This window comes from Drosophila eugracilis, unplaced genomic scaffold, assembly GCF_018153835.1.
Source record: "Drosophila eugracilis isolate 14026-0451.02 unplaced genomic scaffold, ASM1815383v1 contig_75, whole genome shotgun sequence".
NCBI classification, from domain to species: Eukaryota; Metazoa; Arthropoda; class Insecta; order Diptera; family Drosophilidae; genus Drosophila; species Drosophila eugracilis.
This window is the reverse complement of record NW_024573645.1, coordinates 3,194,545-3,216,759: the sequence shown is the minus strand read 5'-3', so window position 1 is coordinate 3,216,759 and position 22,215 is coordinate 3,194,545. Positions and strand designations below refer to the sequence as shown.

At 36.3% G+C, this 22,215-nt stretch overlaps 1 protein-coding gene across 2 annotated transcripts in view; it reads right to left on the bottom strand.

Moving 5' to 3' along the window:
- Positions 1 to 16,606, bottom strand: part of LOC108116625 (extracellular serine/threonine protein CG31145) — a 68,646-nt gene extending 52,040 nt beyond the window's left edge. For both annotated transcript variants that reach the window (XM_041819514.1, XM_041819515.1), the window contains exons 1-2: positions 16,554 to 16,606; positions 14,959 to 15,245 (exon numbers count right to left, since the gene is read on the bottom strand). The gene's annotated coding sequence lies outside the window, so the exon portion shown is untranslated. The remainder of the gene's footprint in view (positions 1 to 14,958; positions 15,246 to 16,553) is intronic.
- Between the last annotated feature and the right edge of the window lie 5,609 nt (positions 16,607 to 22,215).

Sequence of the window (22,215 nt, the reverse complement as noted above, 5' to 3'; positions counted from 1 at the left end):
CCCACTTGTACAATTGCACTTGCACTTGATATACAATTAGATTCTTTGTGGCCGCAAAAGGCAAAAACAACTTATGCAGCTTTTGCCGCTCTAATGAACTTTTAATTGTTGGCATCTTGGCAAACTGCTTACATAATTGAACTATCGTGGTCCGGGCTGGTTAATTGTTTAATTAAGCCATTAAAGCGCCATAAAAATAATATTAAGAAAGCCTACAAGTGGGCAAGCTTGAAGGAGAAGCTGCTGCTTTACCTCGTCTTTGGTTAGCTGAATTTTCAAGTGGCCTTTTGACATGCGACACTTGCACCCTGAAGAGAGTCTGGTAATTAAACTTAGTCATAGTTAGTTATATAATCCTAATTAGCTGAAAAAGTGTACAATAAGTAGGGGAAACAAGCAGCAAGGTAAAATATATCTTTACCTTACTCTTTCGTGAAGTTTAATCTCAAGCAAAAACTGAAAACTGAAAATCAATTTTACTAAAATCTGCTTACAAATTCCGTACCTTAACTTAACTAAAAACAACAGAAATTTCATTAGATCCTGGCCGCTAACCAAGCTGAAAACAATTTCCTTAATCCTTAAAATTTTCGCCTAAAGGTCTCAATTAACCTTTGTCAACTTTGGCATCATTTCCTGCACCTTTATGATGATACAAAAACCATTAGGAGAAAGTGTCAGTGTGTCTGTGTATGTGTGTGTGTGTGTGCATTAACCCATATAAAGCAAGTACTTTAAGGCAACATCTCAGTCGCGTGACTTGTCAAAAATTCTGACAGACAATGGCTGTGGCAAACAACTGGCATTGATGCGACAGAACCCAACAATTAGATTGTTTGCCCCGCGGAGAGAGAATGCTATCAGCAGCGGTGTGCCTGTGTGTGAGTGGCAAGTGGTGGGGCAACAATTGCTGTCACCATGACGATAAACGATAACAAATTCATTAATTAAAATTTAAGTGCACAACAACAAAGGGAAGATTGTCATGCAAATGGCAATGGCAATGGCTTTATCACAAATTGATTTGCCAGGCCCGCGAAAAAAGAGTGCGTTTTTAATATGCAAAAGTGAAGCGAAAAACAACAATAACATGTCATGTAAATTACTCAAAAACTGTTCATCATTCAAAAAGGACTAAAAAAAAAAAAACGACCATCTGAAGCACTTGAAAGTTATCCACCAATTATGGGAAATTTCAATAATTTTTCAATTTGTTTTTACCGGTAATTTCCATGTCATTTTATTTAACTTTTTTTCCCAACAACGCCTCAAATATTTTTCATCAAGCAGTTTAACGTAATCACTTTATGGGTTGACTTTGTTTTCACTTTAATTAAATTTTATTAACATCAGCAATTTATGACACTGTTTTCTTTTTTCTACATCAGCAAAGGTAGCCACAAAAAGGGCAAAACCATAAATTGATTACATTCGAAAAGTTATTTAGAGGGTGAAAAGCTAAAAAAGGGGAGTGGGTTGCATTTTTTACAACAATTTTCGTGGTCAACGGACTTACGTTGGCTGAAAATTCTAGGCATGTGGCAGAGGAAAAGTGCACTCCTTAACACAAAGAATATTAAATATGCTTAAGGTCTTAAAAATATTTATTTAAATAAAAAGGTAAAACAATTTTATGTTTGCCAAATTTTTTTTGCCCGCTTTCTTATCATAAAAATGGTTTATTTTTTGAGACTTAAGGTTAAGAACTTGAGTGTATGCCTCTTAATTCGTTTTATAACATAATTTTATAATAAAAAACTTTAAAAAATACAACATATTTTAAGTTTTTCTAGCCATAGCTAAGCTTCTTAGTTTATTTTTTCACTTTTAGCTTACTTTTTCGGACCAACCACCTTTTGTTTAGCCAACTGAACTAACCCTTTATTGCCTAACTAAACACATAACATGGCAATTATTGCCTTTACCTGTGTAATGGTTCTATCGCTCTGTCACTCTCTAACCTCTATTAAAAATTCATTTGCATATCACCCATACGCCCCGTGTGACAATTTCATACAACTTACGACCAGATCTGACAAAATGAAACAGACAAAGAATACGTATTCGTACATATAAACCAATTCCAAAGGGAAAAAATGAAAATGAAAATGAAAATGGAAAAAAAATGTGGACAATAACAACGGATAAACCAATTTAAAAAAATACAATCTGCAAACCAAATCTGCACACAGAAAGAGAGAGAGCAGACAGACAGGCGATGGCTACATTTTAAATACATTCATGCCATATAGTTTTTTGTGAATTTTATTTACTTTTTTTTTTGTCCATGCCAGCGAAATTGCAATGTGTGCCATGGGCGCAGGACCACCCCACTCCCGCCCCCGCACACCAATCCTATTTTAATTGTTTAAGTGTCAGCAAAGCCAAAAATAAAAATACCAAAAAAAAAAAGATGCAAACAAGCAGTAGGAAAATCGAAAAAAATTAAATAAAAATCAAGTGGAAAGTGTGCAATGCTTTTAATGAATTCAATAAAACTCAGATTGAACTTGCACCGTTTGCCGGATGCGGGGACAAATTCCTTTCTTTTCTTTTTTTTCTGGGATTTTATTTGGCACGCCACAAGGCCAAATAAATGTTAATGAGAGGGAGCCAAAAAAAAAAAAAAAAATTGATAAAAAAAAGGGGAGAAAACGGCAGGACAAAAGCCCTTAAGTGAGACCATATATTTACTTCCCCTTTTTCGCCTCACTTTCTTTATGCCTTTTAGCAGAAACTTTCGCTCTGTGAACAGACTAATTGAACTTTCATTGAAACGCCGGTCATTAGAAAGCAAAAGCAGAACTGATTTTCGCGCAGCATCGATAGAGAAATAAAGAGATAGAAAATCAAAAGGAAAATGAAATTGAAACAAATAGCCAAGCAGGCTTATTCAAAACTTGACAATCCCCTCGCGCTTGGAATTGAATTAAATGCCATTATTTTATCGCCTTTTGTTCAGCTAATTGGGTTAAGTGCACTTCGCTAGTCGACTTTAAACTTCCGTTGACTAATCAGTCAACTAAAATATCTACGCATTAATAGCACCAGCTACTGTGTGTGAGTGAGTGAATTCCCACATGTATCTAGATTTATTCAGACATTGCATTGCAATTTAATTAGAGCGGTACAGAAAGAGAGGGAGAGACCGAGAAAGAGAGAGGGTTGTAGGGAGTCTGCAGACTGTCTACAAATTAAAATCGACGCTCCAATTCAATTGACAACATGATGGCAATTTTATTTTTAGCATAAGCTGAACAAAAATAGCAAAAGTACTACAGAAAGAGTACTAAGTTATGGGTTATTTGATACCCTGTAATGGTGGGTAAACCATTTATCTGAAATTACTCATAAATCATAAGAAACAAGTGCCTAAGAAAATCATTTGATAAGAAATATTGTGATTCATTCTTAAGTTTTTCAGATTAGCAATTAAAGAGAAATTTGTATTTCAGGATTTCCCGTTTAATTCATTTTTTTTATCAATTCGTTGCTATTTCCTGAGCGATAATGGGTAATTCCTAAAGCTATTACCTAGAATCATATAGCTTGGATAATTTATTAATTATTAGGCATTTAAAATGATTATTTAGTTAAAACCTAAAATTAATAATTTTTGTACAATTTTATCCAAGAACTAAAAAGAGTTATCTAAAAACATATAAAATTCTCTTTATCTAGTTCCCACTGTACCCCTTGCCCTAGTCCAAACTACTACAAGCTCACCTATTAATAGCTACTAACTGAAAAGCAAAGAGCAAGGAAAGCAGGGAGAGCGGCCAAAAGAAAACCCCGAAAAATGTCACCTTGCATAGCGCAAATATTTGTGTGTATTCCTTCTACCTATCTTCCCCCAAGCCAGCCCATACCATACAACCATACCATCTCCCACTATCCCTACTTTCCTGCAAAGCCAACTACCAACCACCCCTGCCTAGTCCCTAGAGTCTCCACCAGGTGGCTGCCGCAGAGGTGTGAAGAGCCAGCCAGACCAACCGCAAGGCAAACACAACGCAATCGCTGGCTAGCCGGGCGCTGTTCACTGTGTGTATGTTTGTTTGTATATTTAATGTAGCTCAACTAAACCTAAAAAATGAGCAGAGTAACAGCGGGAAAAAAACAAAAACAAAAACAAAGACAAAACACAGCCAAAGGTCAATATTGAAAATTGATAAACAGCAGAAGCGCCAGCGAAATCACCAGTGGCAACGGCTACGGCAACGACAGCGCAATGGCAAACAAAACAGAAATAAGAAACCTGAAACCTCTATCAGCTCCGTTCAGTCCTTGGTGGCGTTTTCATAATTAAAAGCAAACAATTCATGTTTTTCGCTTCTAGTCCATCTCTCTCAGCTCAGCTTTTCCCCTATTGATCACCGCAAAACCTAAAAATTCAATTTTCAATTAATTTGTTTTCCACCAAAAACTTTGTGGTAACAAAAATACTAAAAAGTTCTTTCTTTTTTGGGGCAAACATAATGAGAATGGGACAGCAGGCAGCCTTATAAATAGGGCGGCTATATTTAAAATTGGACCACAACCAAAACGTACAAAATCTCACTAATTCGTTTATGTTTAATAATAAATTTAGCAAGAAGAGAGGAAAACCAAGTTAATCAGCATAATGAACTGGACTTTGTTTTTTAGCCACAAGAGTTTCCTTTTAATTAATGCAATTTTGAAGCCTTAAAATAAACTTTCAATTACTTTTGGAATGTGGCAGGGAATACCCTTTACACTTTACACTTTACACCAAACAAAAAGAGGGTTTCGTTACAGCCACTCTTCCCCTTAACTCAATCACTCGATAAACTTTTCAAGCTTCTTCGGCAGTAATAAAATCTGGCAAACTATAATGTTCAGTTGGTCATGATTCGAGGCCGTGCGTAAAATTAATTTTACGGCGTGTTTTCGGGCCAACACATGTGTATGGCTGGGGATTGGCCAAGAGGCCAGATCCGAATCCGAAAAAAAAAAAACACTGAATGAAATGAAATGAAACTCGAAATCAACTCGACAAAAGTTTGCCGCTCGCCTTTCGAGTGCTGTTCATGTGTTCAGTTGCTTTCGAGCTGCCGAGTTAAGTGCATTTATTTCACTTTATTTTTCAACATTTATCGACATTCTGCACTTAATATATATATTTTTGCAAACCAAATCCGCAACGGAAGTTACAGGCAATCAGCATTTTTCGTTGTAACTGAAATTGCAATAAAATTTATGTATATATATTTTATAAGAAATTTTTGCAGCTTTGGATGGAATTGCAGTAATGCATTTTGCAAAATGTAATTTTTAGCTTGGTCGCGTCACGCTCCAGCAAAGCCAAACAAAAACCCAATGCGAAATGCAAAACAATCAGCTTTCTGCTTTTATATATATATATTTGCCCTGCCATATCATGCCATGATATATATTATAAAGCATATCTGTATGTCAGCTAGTCGGACACATTTATAGCCCCTACTAGCTGTCGTTCTATCTCTCAATAAAATTTTATTATATCATAGTGCGTCCGAGTACAGAAATTCAAAACAGAAATTCAAAAGTTAAACATTGAATTAAATTTGTATTTGCTAGAATTTCAATACAAATTCCCAGGCCAAAGAAGAAGAAATGTTTGTAAATAAAGATTTAATGGCCACAACAGACGTAATTACATCAACGCACGAGGGGAGGCTTTCAAGAGCTAAACAAATCATTAGCCAAGTGCATATCTATCCGAAAACTCAACCGCACTGTGGTAAGCTATTATAAAAGAAAATTTCTAACAAATTAATCAGTTTTAATGTTACAAATTATTTTTATTTCAGAAAAATGTCAAAGCTAACTAGCCAAATATTTCAATCAACAAAAAAAATTGTATTTTCTTTTTAATTTCTTAGTTTAGTTTTCTTTTTTCTAGTGTACCTAAGCAAATGCATTCTTGCATGCATTGGGTAAAAGGTAATGCGAATCGGATTTTGACTTTGAAATTCAATGCTCTTAATGGCCCAATAAATTTGCTTACCTTAAGGCCTTCAACGCACTCAATGTCAGTTTGTAAATGCATCTATTAGCTACTCTTGCTTGCTAAATTCAAACTGAAAAGTGATATAAATATACACAAGTTAGCGAGTTGCACTAGTCTTGTCTCAGTCAATGGCAGATATTCCTAATTTAATTGTTAGCCAGACATAGATCAAGCAATTAAAGTATACCCGCCCCGTTGTCCATCTTCATTTAGGCAATTTGTGTTGATTTCCATCGACATGAACGAAGTGAAAAATATCCAAAAATAAAACAATTTGACGTCAAACTCATCAACTGACCACAACCACGCAATTTCATTACAATTCAATCTGGTTTTGCGGGGTGAAAAAGTCAAAGAAGTTAAGTAAATGTACAGTGTGAGAAATGAGTTCTAGGAAATTGAGCGGTAAAATGAAAGAAAATGTTAGATTTAGTTAACAAAATGTAGAATTTGCTAGACTAATCCCAAAGATTCTTCCTCTTTTTTCCTTTTTGATTGATTTTTTAACATGATTATGCTTTAAGCTTATACAAAACCTCTCATTAGAGGAAACCAGTTAATTATAAGTAAGTTCCCAAACTAGGAATAGTACGTGTGCCTTTACCCAATCACTATCATATATCACATTTGACGTTTTGACACTTTGCTGAGCTGAGAACTCATTATTACCTTACCCAAAAGGAAAAAACAAAAATAAAGCAAAATAATTTTTTGAAAATGATTTAAGCTGAAAATAAATAATGCCTACACATTTTTCATCTTTCATTTTCTTCAAAATTTCACTTATTTTCTTTCATTGACAACCGAAACTTACATAACTTCGAGTATGCAAAGAAACCTTTAACCATTAGACATTAGACAAGCCCAACTGTAAATTAGCTTCGACCGAAAGTGGCACCTCAAGGTGGTGGCCCCTGTGTCTGCCCTTTCTTGCCACACACTCTCTACAAAAAAGAAACAAAAAAAAAAGAGGTAGAGGTCTGTGGGTGGACGTATGGCAGGGGTTAAAGCTCTAGGCACGCCCATTTAGGGCTACGCTGCAGCTGCGCTGGTTAAGTGGATATTTTAAGGCTAGGCTTTGGCTGGTTGATGCGGTTGGCCTGTTGCCTTTTTAAGTACGGTTATTTCAGAACTAAAAAAAAAAAAAAAAAATAGAAGAAAAAACCAAAAACTAAAAACCCAAAAAAAGGCAAGTAATAATAAAGAGCAGCGTAGAAGCAACTGAGGCATGGCCGAAAGCGATGTTGCTGCAATTGGACAGAAAACGCACGTGTTAGTAGGAGAAAGGTGGGGAAAGAGTGTTGGCTTATTTCTGGCCAAACCCCCCTAACAACCAGACATTCTATAAGATTTAATTACAACCTGCAAAAAGAAAAAAAGGAAAAACAGAACCAAAAATAAAGACAAGAAAGGTGGCAAAGAATCTGGCTGCACAGTTACGCTTTTGTGTGTTTGCAACCTTTTGACTGCCTAAATGCTGCCCCGTTTCTTGGCCCCCATTTTTACGTTTGGCATTGTTCTGTTTCAGTTCTTGGCTCTCGGCTTCTGCACTTATTCTTCTCCTCTGCTAAAAAAAAAACACACACAAAAAGGTTTGACACAGTTTCTGGGGCCATTTCGCTCTGACTCTTTAAATGGCATTTAAGCCATGTTTACCACGACTGCGACCGCTCGCTGATGTCTTTATTCATCAGTTAAGAAAGCTGATTCTACATGCTGCTGCCTATGCCGTGTGGAATTAGACAAGAACGAAAGCTCTGCCGAAAATTCCGAGTCATGTTCTGGAAAGCGTAACAAAAGCCGCAAGAAAGCATCAGGCATAAAGACAAGCTATATATCTGTAGCGGTAGTCTACTAAAACCAAATTATATCTGACACACGAAAATTAAACACACACACACACAGAGACAGAGACATAGAGAGAGAGCAAACAAACAAACACACAGAAGGAGACGACCAGCAGACACATAAAGGCATTTTAATAATGCGTATCGTTTACACTAAACAAAGTAAGTGCCATAAGTTTTATAACTCATTAACCTTTCCGAGCGGACCAGAACCGAACTTTCCACCCATTTCGCCCCAGATGTGTTCTGCTTGTGTTTGTTGTCTCTCTGCCCCATCTTGTGGCATTCTCTGGCGGCGTTCTGTGTCACTGGCTCAGAGCACAAGCTAACAGACAAAACAAGCTGACAAGACCAACAAAGGAAGCAGCAGCAGTCTGCCCAAAGTATCTATAAGATACAGATACACACTCACACATTCTGGCTCCGTTTAATGCGCTTCATTAGCTTAAGCTGCAAACACATCGGAACAATGATTCTCACTTTTCCATCAACACTGCCTGTTAGAAGTATATTTCTGATTAATCATGCACTCAAATGGCTGCGTATTTTGTATGGCCAGTTAATGAAAGAATCTGGACAATATAAGATGGAATTCCAATGCCCCTTTAACGGTCAATGCAGTTCTCAATAATAATGGTTAAAACGAAATCAGGCCAATGACCGATTAGAAAACTCCCCATCATGATATGGCAACTTTTTAAAGCCAAGAAATGGGTGCAGCAAGTTGAGGGTTAAGCTTGGGGCTTATATTAAAAAGGTCAAAGGAAAAGTCAATATACATAAATGAGAAGATTATGCACTTAATAATGAGTCAAAGAAAAGTTTAAAAAGTGATAAGATTTTTAGTTATTAAAGTTAATATCTAGTTTGAGGCAAATAGCTTACCTAAAACCTAAGACTGTTCACAAACAAAATATCAACAAGAAGCCAAGGCTTAGATTTTTTAAACACGTTAAGATATAACATTAAGTTCTGTGAAGGAATTTCTTAAGCAAAGAAGTCACAAATGGACTGTAGAATGTAAAAGATAAAGTTCTATCTAGATTATAGATAATATACTTAATATTCCGTCAAATACAATAACTTTTCTTAATAATAACTAAAGAAAACCCAAGCAAAATCAATTATTTCAGTGCATTCATAACTGTCGCTCATCAAAACAAATATAAATCCCCTCTGAAAGTACTCTCTCTCTCTAAGCCATAAATGATACAACAACTTTAACCCGACGACAGGCCATCCATATCAAATAGCACCTCCAGAAATGGAAGCCATCACATGTGGCATGTGCCGGGTGTGGATGTTTCCTGCTCCGCCGTTGAGAAACCTCAAACCCGAATCCACGACTCGGGACAATGCTCTGCATACTAATGCGGCTTAGAACTAGCTACAGCTATTCGAAATATTTAACACCGTTTTTCGGAAGAATTCACTTTTTTGGGAGGTGTGTTAGTGCTCTAAACTCCATCAACTAAGCGCCAAACTCAAAGTCAGAGCCGACGTCAAAGTCTAAGTCACAGGGACAAGGCGACGAGTTTAACTTGTTTCCAGCTGAATATTTCAGCATAATTAGTAGAGGCAAACGAACAAACTAATTATATTGAGAAGATACTCACAGCCTCGAGGCGATCTTATAGATCGAATGGGAAACTAAACGAGTTAGTGAATCACTCGGAACTTGGGCTAATAACTCTGACTATCTCTGGCTAGAGTTTTACGAGAAAAAGACCAAACAATTGCAGTTTAAGACACGCAAATTTCATTGACACAGTTTTTATTTTAAAACAGCTTTTTAGTTATTTTTAACTTGAACTGTGGGGCTGGCTAGTTGAGAGTTTAAAGATGAATGTCTTTTGAGTTGAAGACATTTAACAGCCATTAAAGAAACGGGTTTGCTGACGCTAGCTGAGAGGGAAATCCCCTAGTTGTTCGTATAAATAAATTACTGAGCAATAAATTTAAATTTATATCAAAGTTTAAAGACTGGAAAGTCAATAAAGTTTTTTTATTTAAGTTCATTTCATTCACAAATCCTTTAAACTATTTTTTCGATGGCCAAACAGTTCTTCTCTTTATAAAAAATAAAAAACAAATAGCATTAATCTCTCTCTCCATCAATTAACTCATTTAAATTCAATGCAAATCTTCGATCGCACGTTTCTATGTGGTTTACATATTATTTGCATTCTTTCATGTTTATTAAAGCTTTGTGTTCTTTTTTTATTTTTTATTCTTTATACGTTTGATTTCGATATTTGCATTGTTTTTAAACCAGCGCCAGCATTTATTTTGATTGGTCTTGTGTACGCAGCGGTTTTTATAAACTTCAAAATTTAATTTCCTGCTGCCGGTAAAGTCGTTTTAAAGTCGACTTTTTTCTTAACCAGTAACAATTGTCATTTGTACAATTGTTTTTTTTTTTTATTTTTAAAATTTGTTTGGGTAGCTGCTGCAATTTATTATTAATACGGCACAAATATATTTCTGTTAAACAAAAAGCTTTGGGTTAAAACCAAAACTAAACGAATGTTACATAAAACGTGACATTTCGTGGAACTCACAATTTTATGCCAAAAAACATTTTGGTTTATTTTTAATGATTTTTTCAACTCGTGATTGTATTTACTATTGGTAGTTATTGTTATTATTTGTGATTGTTTGTGCGATGCACGTTTTGTCTTTTGTGATGTATTTTGCATTTTATATCAAAGAGGAAAAAAGATCACGCTGAAAATGATATAAAAGCAGTGTTATTGATTTCCTTTCTTTGGTTTGATTTTAGATTCATTTTGTATTCTACGGAAATGAAATACTTCTAAAATCAAAAAAATTAGTCTAGAAAACCTTTTAAAAAATCCCAGTAATAAATACTTACTAAGCACAACGATTACTTATGACTTCCCCACTAGAACAGCCTTATCAAGCAACAATTTCTTATCAATTAAACCAGCAAAGCTTTGTTTATTGTGGAAATTCCATTTGAAGTCAACATTTGCCTTCAACTTGTTGACCCACAAAGGACCCAAAGACCCAAAGCAACAAGTGAGCTTTGCAAAGGATTTCGACGCCTAAACAGGACAAAGCTCCTTGTAAACATTAGCGCCATCTGGACAAAGCTTGTGGAAACAAAGATTTTTGCCAAAAAATCAACTTTCTTTACCACTTATAGAAAGTTCAGATGCCATAAAAATGCCATTAGGCAAAAAAGTACAAAAATAATAAATAATTACTCAATTTTTCATGTCAAAGATAACTCTTGAGAGGCGTGAAAAAAACTGAAGTTTACACACTTTTTACGGATTTAATGGTTTTTCATGTTTGCCGTACAAATTTCGCTGGCCAACATTTATTTAAATATACATTTCGTTTTGTTTGCTGTTTTATTGCATAATACCCTAGCAGTATAGTTTACACCTATAATAATGCTATAAAAAAAACAGTTAGCAGTAAGTCAAACAGAACAAAAACACCCGAAAAAACGAGGAAATAAATGTGGCTGACGAAAAAATATGATAATAATCCGGTTTGTGGGTGGGTCAAACTAACTGTAAATTGGTCTTGAAACGACGACGTTTAATAAATATTAAACATGATGCATGCCACAAATAACTGTTTTATTTTGTTTTTTTTTTTTTAATAATATATCGCATGCCGTTAACAATGACGAGCTTTCCGCTTTTTATTTACAAAATTTCCAAGCCTTACATAAATCGTGACCAACCACTCATCAAATTGAATGCAATTAAACGCTGCCAAACAGCATTAACTATGATTGATCAACTTATACATATATATATCAGATATATATATATATCTTTTGATGGATGTATGACAGATGCCCCAGCGATTATACGATAAAAACGTTGCGTGATTCAATGTTATTTATGAACTTCAAACGGATAATGAGCTGGTCAAAACGGTAACTGAGGATTCATCATTTTAATGGTAATGATGTCCTATATACAACTTTAATTAAATAATGAAAAGGAAGTGGAAAATTGCATTTCAAAGCTGGGAATGGTTAAATGCGAATTTTTGAATTTTTTAAAAACCTTTTACAGACTTTTGATCCATAATTTGCCAAATATATAACTTAATATAAAGTTTTCCCAGCTTTTCATCTCATAAGTTACTCATACGATCTATTGGTAGCTTATGTAAATTAGCTCTCTATTTGCCTTTTCTTGATTTTTGTAACTTTATATCGTCAGACAGATCAAAAGGCGTGACAAACTCAGATTTCCCACACGATCACGGCCCTTGCACTCTATAAATATAGAAAATTATCATTTTTTTTTACTACTTTTTTGGCATATTAAAAAGCCATTAGACGGGGAAAACAAAAAACCAGCTGAATGGCAAAACTACTAGCAATGCGAACTCTCAATGGGTCGAATTGAAATCGAAATCTGAAAAGCCAAAACAATGCGGCAGTTTCACGCGATATTTATGGCCAAAACTGTCTTCTGGTGTGTGAGTACGAGTTTTGAGTTTTGAGTACTATTTGTGTTTGCTATTGGCTTTGGTTTTTTATACACTTTTTTTTTTTGGTTTTTTATTTCCAGACTGCCTCCGGGGGCATTGGGCATTAAGACCAGAGCTGTGCATGAATGCCCGAGTGTGTAAACAAAAACCCCGAACGGCTTGAAATCGTGCTGATTAATGTTCCCTCCACTGGCGGTGTCGGTGGTGAAAATTGCAAAATAGCAAATGGCATAGGTCAGTTACACTAATTGAAATAGAATGTTTGTCGGTCAGTGGTTGCCTTTGTTGTTGTTGTTGTTTTATATCGTGGGTGCTGCTCTATATATACCAGTTTATATCGTAATACAAGACATCATACAATGTATCATCAGAGCGTGGGTAATTGTGAATGGCAAGTGCTTGGTCTTAAGTGATCATCATCATCATTTAGAAAGCATCGTTGTGGCATCAACTTCGAAACTAACACACACTTCCTTTCACTTTAGAACGCTGAGTATGGAGTTTGTAGTTTGGAGTGAAAGTAAGCGGAAAAGAGTTGGCTAAAAGTGAGAAAAACCCACGCAGAGGGGAAGTAATTGTTTTTCTTATATGAAGTTTTTTGCAAGGAGGCAATTATTTTTAAAGAACTTATAAAAGTTTTCTTCTCTTAATAAGCACTCGATTAATCAATTTGCAAGTAGGAGAGATAATCTCTACTTTTTTTCCCACTGTAGCTAAATGATTAAGATTAAGCCACGAAAAATGTTAGAACGCTCACCATGAGAGAATCATTTTAATGGTTGCTTTTTAACCTATCAATCTCAGATCTTTTTATAGCTACAAGCTACAAGCTAACTTCTAGCATCAAACTACAAGCTAACATCTAGCATTTGCATAAATTCTAGCCGCGAAAAGAAAGAAACTTTCTAAAGAAGTGAAGAGCCCCTAAAATGACATCAACAGGTGGTCAAAGACAAAAGGTAAATATATATATAAACGTAAATGCAGAGCCTAAAAGAGCTTTAGAATATGAAAAAGCTGTAAAGTCAAGCTTTTCGCCTGCAGGAGTTTAATGAAAGTCAAAGTACAGCTGATGACAGCTGAGTAGAATCACGTGGTGGAGCTTTTCTCCGAGAGAATAACTAAAGAGAGTTCCCTTTAAAAGAGAGCAAATCTGCACAAGAGAGAGAGAAAAGGATACGCATGTCCTGAAAACGTCAAAACAAGCAAAAGCTGATTATAATACGGCTTTTATGGGTATGGGTTTGTTATTGAGGCCCGTTTCCTTCACTTTTGGCCTGATTAGAAAGAGACTGTCTGCCACTCCCCTTTTGCCTTCCTTTTCGCCACGCCCCCCCTTGCGATTGCACTCAAGGGGGGAGAGAGAGACTTTAACTTTGATTGACATGATGAAGTGGCAAATGCATCTCACTTGAGACATTTGGTGGGGAATGGAAGTGGCAGTGGCGTCCCATGGCTGAGCCTCTGGCAAACAATCCGGCTGCCGGGGACCAAACTAATGAGGCGCCAGGAAGCCAGGCCAGCGAAAACAAAAACACCAACAAACCGTTCGAGCGGAGAAAGCAGAGTTCCCAACCAAGGATACAGTAGGGCCTCGGAGGAAGTGAACGAATTAACTCATTGAAAGAATGGAAGAGTTGGTAGTCTAAGATATTTAATAAACATTTGTATTTTTTATCAGATTTTAACTATTTTGTTAAAGTTTTGTTAAGTTAAAAAGTTAATATAGTTATAAAAAGTTAATATGACCTATTAAGTTTAAAAACCATTTCATTAGCTAAACTGACTAAATAATGGTTAATTAGCAATAAGCTAAAAAGATATTACCGGAAAACATCTTGAACTAATATTAATTAAAACTCAACCACGTCGTTTAAATTAAATTTAAGTTAGCTTTTAAACATGGTTTTAACGTTAATAAATACCAGTTTTATGAGGCAATTATGGTATATTAATGAAGAGATATAATGGAAGTCCTTATAAAGCACTTAAATAGTTTCCAAAAATGCTAAAGTGATATAATTAACTTTAAAATAATATAAAAAAGAGAATCCTTGAAGTAAGCCTTTTAAAGGGCTAAGATTATAGGAAACCTGCAGAGAGAATTACCAACCGAAAAACTCTTTAAAGCAACCGGAAAACCTACCGCCTCATATCTTTCAAATCCAAATCTTGTATTGAAGGTTTTTCAAAGCGAGTTTCCCAGCTTTTGTTCTACGCAAAGGTGTGTTCACTGTGTGCGAAGGCGTGCCAAGGTTAAGCGTTTGCTCAACAAAGGTGTGGCGGGGGGTACGAGTGGAGGTTTAAGGTCCGCCTCGGAGGGGGGAGTGGCACTGGTCAGGAGGGAGCGGTGGGCGGTGGGTGCAGCTTGTGCAATCAGCTGTTGCTAATGAAAAACGTCGGCGAGTTCAGCCAGGAATAAGCAAGAGTCAAAGCTTATTGATTTTCAACTGCGTAAGTTGGCCAGGAAAAAAGTTTTGTGGTAACAATGAAAGGGAGGAGGGGGGGGAGGGTAAAGGAGTTCGGTAGGGGGTAGTTAACACAATTTCATGGGAAATTCATAGAGAGATAAGAGACAGCTTAATTAATTTGCTCAACTAAATGGAAACTTACCCGGGCCTTATATTGTATGTAAATTCAATAATTGCGTAGTTTGGTTTTACTTTTCTTTTTTAATAGCTTGATGTTTTCTCCTTGTTATGTGAAAATCTCTTAGTTGTGTTATTTTTTCTTTTTATGATGGCTGTAAGTATTTCCGCTTTGAGTTAAATGCAATTATAATAGATACAATTATAAAGATGGCAATTATTTATGCACTCGCGTTTTCTTTTGCATTTTAATTACGACGTCTTTTGCATATTTGATAAAGTCGCACACAAAGCTATTTCCACCGAGGGAATCTAATTTATATATATAGAGGTATATATTATAGCTGATACAAATTAAACGCGCAAAATGGAGGCAACAATTTTGATTTGATTTGACGATGTCTAAGGTCGCCGGCAAAGACAGACACATGAAGAAAAAAAAACGCTGACAAAATAAAAACAGACATTTAGCGCTTGATTTCAACGCCCAGCGGTAGAGAGGAAAAGAGCGCAAAGTCGGGCCAGATAGGGAGCGTATTATATATATATATATATATATATATGTATGTGGCTTATCAGTGCTTATCAACACAACCGCTGATGACGCCACGAGATACAGATACAAATACAAGATACAGGCTGGACATTCAGATTCACATCCAGATGGTTGTCACATCTTGAAAAACACTCGAAATCGGTCGAAAATCGGGGCTTTAACTACTGTTTATCTTTGTGTATATATAGCAACAGCTTGGTCGACATTCGGATACACGCCGTGTATCTGTATCTCATAGTTTGCCGTGTTTGGCGCGCTGTAGAACATCTCCCGAGATTGATAAAAGCTAATGATTGATTCTCTGCCCTATATTGGCAAGGAAATTCCCCTGATGATTTTTTATTATTTTGGGTTGATTGGTGGTAAAAATAGTACTATTAGTGACTATTTTTGTTCCTTAGGCAGATGTGGATGGTATTTTATCAAACATTTTCATATTTGTTAGAAAAGAAAATTATTTCGGTATTTATAGATTAGTTTTTAATACTGATAAAATTGATTTATGGCTCTAAATTTTGATTGATAGCTTAAGTAGGGGATTTACCCTAAGAAGCTCACGTTATTTTATCTATTAATTGTATCAAGAAAAACCCCTAGTAGTTATGTTTCTCGTTTTACTTTAGCTAAAAATAGTTTATTTGCACTTTAAATTGTCGAAGAAATTTCCCTGGTCATTTTGTGTGTTTGTTGTTTATGTTATTATTGTTGTTGTTGTTGACAACCAAACAAACACCATGAACTTGAGCACACGCATAGGAAAACACACAAACACGCGCAGAGAAAAACACGGAAAGCTTCTTGATTGCACCACTGTATCTTATTTTGTTGTTGTTGTTTTCGTTGCTGATTTCCTTTGCTTGTTATATTTTTTGCACTACACCGCGATTATTATTTCGCTGAACTTTTGCATTTTCTTCAATATTTTTTTGCGAATCGCCAATTAACGATTTATTCTGAGGGGAGAGAGCACGCGTGGGAGCCCCCAAAAAAAGAGAGAGCGCCCGGAGAGAGAGCGGCGACTGCTTTTTTGGAGGTAGCAAGCAGAAGCAACTATAACAACCCACCGAGACAGCGGACGAGTGAGCGACCGCGTCGAAGTTCCGATAACGACTGAAAACAGAAACAGAAAACGGAAAACTGAAAGCAGAAATCTCAATCCGCGGCAGAGCGCAGCGGCAGCGTCAAGTACACTGAGAAAACCTTTGTTGGTAATTCCAAAGATAAAAAGATTGATCAGAATATTGTCGTTTGAATACCAAAAATTGACCGTTATGAGAGGTAAATTAGCAAGAAGCCAATATTCTACAAACCTACCACCCAAATATATGAACAAACACAATGTTAACGTACCTTGAATGTGTGAGATTAATCGCCGAACTTTTTTTCTGTGTATGAAATACGCTCGTTCACAGTTAAAATGCCTTCAGTTGTTGCTTTAGCTGCGCTCTCTTGTTGCCGTTGTTGTTGTCAATCAATTGACAAAAAGTATAGCCTTTACAGTTATATCCTCTCATCCGCTGCTCAACACACACTCTCTCTCTCTTACTCTCTCTTACTCTCAGCCGCTGTTTAGGCGCTCTCACTAAGCTAAAACAGCTGATTACGCTATGAAAAGGTAAACAGACCATTCAGCGGAGAGATATCAAAGTTTGCTTTGGCTCTCTTCTCACTTTTAGCTTTTGCTTTTGCTTTTTCGCAGCGGGGGTGTTCGGCTAATGAGCTTGCATTAAAATAGTAATTGACTAAGAAGCTGAAGAGCTAATAAGAAACAAAGCCAAGGTGGTCGGAAACGAGTTTCCAATAAGACCCTGTTGCACTTTGGTTGGCAAAGAGGTGGGTGGCTGTGGAGGATGTAGGGCGGTAAATTCACGGTGTATAGTTAACAGATTTGCCTGTCCCCAATTTCAGCCCATTTTGTCAGACACTATTTAGATACCCTTAATTGGAAAGGGTTAATCTGATATAGTAAGAAGTTTAAGTAAATTGCACTTTGGGGTTTACCAAATGAGAAAAACTCCTTCTTCAAGTTTCTTATAATTCTAATTTTAAAGATATTTTGCATTACTAACAATACAGCCAATTAAAGTTTTCTACGTTATTGATTATAATTTATTGTCTTAAGTTTAGGGCTCAATGCAAAAAATCTCAATTCCAAATTGGGAAGATAATTACAATGAAAAATTACTCTATGAAAACGAGTTCCTCTAACTTAGTCTTTACTAATATATATTGTGTAGAAAACTGATCATCAATCATCATTATCCACAAAGTTATTGAAGGTGTAATTACCATAATTTAAAGCTCATAAAAAATGGGTGTTAGAAAAAGTATTTTAGTTAGAATTTAAGGTGAAAAGCTTTTGTTTTAGTAAATAATCCTAAATACTAAATACTAAACTATAAAGTTTAACACATTTTTTCCAGAGGAAACTTTCAAAAACAGAATCACACCGGCTTTTAAGCGCTGAAAACTCTCAGCTCTCAAGGTGCTAAGTGTTTCCCATTAATCCGATACTATTTATTTCACCTTAATCACCTCCCCAATGCACCCCCATAAATCCTCTCACTTCCCCGACATAAACAGATTATACCCAAGCATTAACTTATAGTTCCCTGTCAAAGATCGAAGTTTCGAAGATCATTTAGAGTATTTCGTTTTCGTTTAGTTCATTTTCTATTTTCCGCAATTCTGGGCAAAGGCGTCAGACAAATTGCAATTGGCTCTACGCTATAAAGCACGACGAGCCCAAAAAAAAGCGCCAGTATATATATAGAGTTGGATATATATATATTCTGGTATAGGCATTATATATATACTCGTAAGTACGACACACAAACCGCAAAAGGCAACAGAAATAGATGGCAAAGAATTTCTAGTTGACTGAACACCGAATCTGGCCGCCGTGCCATCAGCCATCAGTCAGACAGTCCGACGACCTAGACCTAGATGTCAGACTCTAGATACTAGATACCAGATTGCTGACAGAACTTCAAGTTAAAGCTATGGTTAACGGAAGCTAAGCTGTTGCCTCGAAGGCGTCATAAATCTTGCGCAACGGCCCATTGGCCACGCTTCGGGGGAGGCTGGGAACAAACACTATATATCGTATATATATATATAGAAGACTGATCCCTAACCCACAATTCCGGGCCAAGACAATGGCTATTTGCATGGGTCGCATAATTATCCACCATCATTCTAATGGCAATTTGTTGTTGGCCAGTGTGCTAATGTGATTAGAGAGCGATGTGTTGAAGTTTGGAGTTCTTTCTGGCCACTTGTTGCTCAACGCTCGAGAAGACCAGAAGGAAGTCTCGAGAATCGTAAATTACTCGCTCTCTGTTTCCGCTTCTTGTTATCAGATGTGTGGGAACAAATAGAGATCTGAGGAAATGCACTTGGAAAAAAGTAACTACCTATAAAAACGCCAAAAAGTAAAGCCAAATATCATAAATAAAAACTATAACTGGTTCATTCACATGTCTTAACAAGAGAAATATACCATTTAAATTTAAAAATCTTGTTTTTTGTTGAAATGTTGGCCATATATTTAAGAAGCTTTTGGAATTTATATCAGCCATAATTTATAACCTAATACTTTATGAATAGAATGGCATTTACTTTTTGGTAAGACTGGTTTCTTTGACACCTAAGGCATTTTGACCAATTAAGACTGACTAATTTTAGTTAGTTTTTTATTAATTTTCCAACAATAAAAAGCAAGTTATGATACAATTAAACAAATAATAAAAATAATCCAGTTAAAAATCCAGTAACTTTCCTAAAACTGGAAAATGTGTTAAATTATCTATGTCGTTGCCTAATTTCAAAGACTTTAAGTCAATAGTTGACTCCAAGTCTGGTTAATGTTTTCTATTTGCTGTTTGCTTTTCCACTTGCTATCAACATTTGTATCTGCCAGAACACTTTGTTCACCGCTCAATCCAATTAAAAGCCGAAACCATCTGTCGTCGGTGCCCTAAAAAAATAGAAAAACGAGAAAAAAAACTTTGGTGGAAAGCTCCCGGTAGAACTGCCCCCGATTTGAGTCAAGTGTTATTTTCGGGTGCTTTGTGTGCGCCACAATTATACGACAATTATAAATAAATGCTTAATACCTTTATCTACCCAGCGACGTAAGTTAGCCCAGTTTAGAAGGTGTCGTAGTCAGCGTATATCTTTTTGTTTTCAAAAGGTATCTGTATCTGTATCTGGACAGCGGCCAAGATTTACGAGCTATACATGGTGGATTCCGATGGTGAGTGCGTCATTTTCCTGGGTTATTGGCATCTCGGAACTAACTGTTTTCAGAGCGATCATTGCCTCTCACCTTTCGGCCGGCTATTGCACTCAATTACCAGGTGGCAGAAGGAGGGGAAAAATGGAAATGGAACTGTACTACACATATGAAAACCCGTTTCTTTTTTACCTCCCAGCTAGTAGCCAGCCCTCAACATCTTCTGTCGGCACTTGGTCTAGATACATGCGAAAAAAGCGCTAAAAAAGATACAAGATAATGTTCTCTCGCAGACAAATACAGATACGTTGAACTGAATCTTAGCAATAAAACAAGAACAAATACTAGCTGTGAACTGAATTTTTTTTGAATCCCCAAAAAAAATCCATCTGACGGGGCAATTTGGAATGTCAAAGTTGACAACTGTATGGCAAGTGGAAAACTTTGAGACTTATTTGCCTGCAGCGCGTCATGTGAAAATGGATTTTCAGTATTTTCGCGTTATTGTGGCATCATTTTTAAGGTCCAACATGCTTGGGTTGCATGTGTGGCAGAGCTTTGTTGATGGATACCCTATGAATTGCACAAAAAGGTATTTCGATTATGTTGCACTTACAAGCAAGAATAAGTGATTAAGTTAAGTGTTTAATGATTAACTATTATATAAAAGGAACACTCTTAGTTAACTGGCAAATTGAAAGGGTAAGCTTAATGAACTGGTTGGTTGACCAAGCTAGTGGAACCACTTGTTAAGCCGATTACTTAAGACAAAGTCAAAGAGTTGGACAGGCAAGTTGAAAGTTGAACTGGACACGTAAACAGGAATGTTGAACAGGAAAAATTAAACCGGGAAAGTTTTCAAAAAATGTTGAAATTTTAACAAACTTACAGAGAAATTCATGATTTGGCAAAAAAGATGCTTAAATCAGGAAATAAGTTTGGCTAACCTCTGCAACTTAATGAGGAAAATACATATTTAATATAATACTAATAAAGATTTTTAAGATCTCACTTTAAGGGCCAAAAAATCTAAGCCCAAAACCGCAAGGCCAAAGTGTTAAATAGTTTTTCATCGTCTTTTGTGATCTGAATTAACAAAAGGGCTTAGAAAAAACCTCTGCCAAGTACATTTCTTGGAACAATTGAAAATTCGTTCAACTAGCAATTTGTGGCAACTTAGAGCCTCCAATCTCAGGGCAAGCATCTTACAGCTCGCAGAGCATCTAGCATTCGATTGCCACAAAACCAACCAACCATCCGTACTCTTTATAAGGCTTTTGCACGCGAGCCAAGACGAACCAGACGCTGATGAATATCATCATCATCATTATCATCATCATGTAATACCCGAGAAATGTGTAACGATGAGGCAATGCCAGCTGGAGTTGGATTATGATAGGCTGGTGTACAGGCTGAGACTCTGGCTCATAAAAATTGACAATGCTAATGGGGCGGCGGAAATCGGGCATTATAACCCCAGTCGTAATTTGCATAAGAAATCGTCTGGGATTCGGGATGCACAATCAGATGCCCAGACACGTTCTCCGAGTACGTGGATGCCTAGTACTCTGGGCGGCTTAAATGGTAGAGGAGGTATATAGAACCGATCTCTTGACCGCTTGCAGCTTATAACGGGGTTCCACAAAGTTGCATGACAGCCGGGCGGAGAAAGGCCGTTGCAACGAAAAAAAAAATCAAAATAAAGAGAAAAGAAATGATATGCAACCGAAATTTCTTCCTGCCCAGTCTGGCAAATAAAAAAAAAACTGCAAAACTGGTCCACCGTGACCCACTAAGGCCTCTCTTTACTTTTTACTCGAAAATCAGCCACCGAAAGCTGAGTTTAACACCAACATTGGGCAAGAGGTTTAAACGGACCCGCTCTCTTTTCATTCTCCTCTTCTTTTTTGTTTTTAAGGTGGAGCTTCCGTGAGTCACGTTTTTTGATTTCCTGTAATTGCTTTTAAAATACCTCGAGAACTCATCGCATTTATATTTAGACCATGTGTTAAGGCCTTCTTTTGTGGCAACTTTCACTTTGCTGGAAAAAATGTTAAGCGAAGGAGGAAGTTAAGATTCTTATGAAAAAGTTTATTATTATTATTTAATGGGTTTTTAATTTTTATGAATTTACAACTGTTTTATAAGGGTTAATAGCTATGGCCCAATGCGTTTTCGGCCAACTAAACAAGATCAACAAAAAAAAAGACAACAATAAAATACGGCTGGCATGGCTTCATTGGTTTTGCGGTTAAAATGTTGCAACAAGAACAGACAAAGCCACAAAACTTGGCCAGCAAAGAAAAACAGAGTAACATGAAATAGTTTAAAGTCGAAGCTTTACATACACTTGGCCTAAATACAGGAAATATTTATTTTTGAAGAGTGAAATGATTAAATAAATCACCATTAAAGTGATATCAATGGGTAAGCCCTTAGGATAAGAATAAACTTCAAGTTTCTTAAGTAGGATTTAAAGAATCTTCTTA